Below are 2500 nucleotides of genomic sequence, written 5' to 3'. Positions count from 1 at the left end.
GGAGCGAAAATCTGCATTTATACCATCACGGACGTTAGTTTAATAGCGTTTAACGATCGATCCACGGTACAGAATGCAAAAATATGATTGTTAAAATTTTCGACTAATCGGTTCTAAGAGGCGAAGCAATACGCCGCTGGGACTTTGAAATATTTCGGAGCGCACCTAAAGTTCGTTATTTTGGCTAAACGGAGCGAAAATCTGCATTTATACCATCACGGACGTTAGTTTAATAGCGTTTAACGATGGATCCACGGTACAGAATGCAAAAATATGATTGTTAAAATTTTCGACTAATCGGTTCTAAGAGGCGAAGCAATACGCCGCTGGGACTTTGAAATATTTCGGAGCGCACCTAAAGTTCGTTATTTTGGCTAAACGGAGCGAAAATCTGCATTTATACCATCACGGACGTTAGTTTAATAGCGTTTAACGATCGATCCACGGTACAGAATGCAAAAATATGATTGTTAAAATTTTCGACTAATCGGTTCTAAGAGGCGAAGCAATACGCCGCTGGGACTTTGAAATATTTCGGAGCGCACCTAAAGTTCGTTATTTTGGCTAAACGGAGCGAAAATCTGCATTTATACCATCACGGACGTTAGTTTAATAGCGTTTAACGATGGATCCACGGTACAGAATGCAAAAATATGATTGTTAAAATTTTCGACTAATCGGTTCTAAGAGGCGAAGCAATACGCCGCTGGGACTTTGAAATATTTCGGAGCGCACCTAAAGTTCGTTATTTTGGCTAAACGGAGCGAAAATCTGCATTTATACCATCACGGACGTTAGTTTAATAGCGTTTAACGATCGATCCACGGTACAGAATGCAAAAATATGATTGTTAAAATTTTCGACTAATCGGTTCTAAGAGGCGAAGCAATACGCCGCTGGGACTTTGAAATATTTCGGAGCGCACCTAAAGTTCGTTATTTTGGCTAAACGGAGCGAAAATCTGCATTTATACCATCACGGACGTTAGTTTAATAGCGTTTAACGATGGATCCACGGTACAGAATGCAAAAATATGATTGTTAAAATTTTCGACTAATCGGTTCTAAGAGGCGAAGCAATACGCCGCTGGGACTTTGAAATATTTCGGAGCGCACCTAAAGTTCGTTATTTTGGCTAAACGGAGCGAAAATCTGCATTTATACCATCACGGACGTTAGTTTAATAGCGTTTAACGATCGATCCACGGTACAGAATGCAAAAATATGATTGTTAAAATTTTCGACTAATCGGTTCTAAGAGGCGAAGCAATACGCCGCTGGGACTTTGAAATATTTCGGAGCGCACCTAAAGTTCGTTATTTTGGCTAAACGGAGCGAAAATCTGCATTTATACCATCACGGACGTTAGTTTAATAGCGTTTAACGATGGATCCACGGTACAGAATGCAAAAATATGATTGTTAAAATTTTCGACTAATCGGTTCTAAGAGGCGAAGCAATACGCCGCTGGGACTTTGAAATATTTCGGAGCGCACCTAAAGTTCGTTATTTTGGCTAAACGGAGCGAAAATCTGCATTTATACCATCACGGACGTTAGTTCAATAGCGTTTAACGATCGATCCACGGTACAGAATGCAAAAATATGATTGTTAAAATTTTCGACTAATCGGTTCTAAGAGGCGAAGCAATACGCCGCTGGGACTTTGAAATATTTCGGAGCGCACCTAAAGTTCGTTATTTTGGCTAAACGGAGCGAAAATCTGCATTTATACCATCACGGACGTTAGTTTAATAGCGTTTAACGATGGATCCACGGTACAGAATGCAAAAATATGATTGTTAAAATTTTCGACTAATCGGTTCTAAGAGGCGAAGCAATACGCCGCTGGGACTTTGAAATATTTCGGAGCGCACCTAAAGTTCGTTATTTTGGCTAAACGGAGCGAAAATCTGCATTTATACCATCACGGACGTTAGTTCAATAGCGTTTAACGATCGATCCACGGTACAGAATGCAAAAATATGATTGTTAAAATTTTCGACTAATCGGTTCTAAGAGGCGAAGCAATACGCCGCTGGGACTTTGAAATATTTCGGAGCGCACCTAAAGTTCGTTATTTTGGCTAAACGGAGCGAAAATCTGCATTTATACCATCACGGACGTTAGTTTAATAGCGTTTAACGATGGATCCACGGTACAGAATGCAAAAATATGATTGTTAAAATTTTCGACTAATCGGTTCTAAGAGGCGAAGCAATACGCCGCTGGGACTTTGAAATATTTCGGAGCGCACCTAAAGTTCGTTATTTTGGCTAAACGGAGCGAAAATCTGCATTTATACCATCACGGACGTTAGTTCAATAGCGTTTAACGATCGATCCACGGTACAGAATGCAAAAATATGATTGTTAAAATTTTCGACTAATCGGTTCTAAGAGGCGAAGCAATACGCCGCTGGGACTTTGAAATATTTCGGAGCGCACCTAAAGTTCGTTATTTTGGCTAAACGGAGCGAAAATCTGCATTTATACCATCACG

This window comes from Osmia lignaria, unplaced genomic scaffold, assembly GCF_051020975.1.
Source record: "Osmia lignaria lignaria isolate PbOS001 unplaced genomic scaffold, iyOsmLign1 scaffold0006, whole genome shotgun sequence".
In the NCBI taxonomy this organism is placed as follows: Eukaryota; Metazoa; Arthropoda; class Insecta; order Hymenoptera; family Megachilidae; genus Osmia; species Osmia lignaria.
This window is presented reverse-complemented; position numbering follows the sequence as displayed.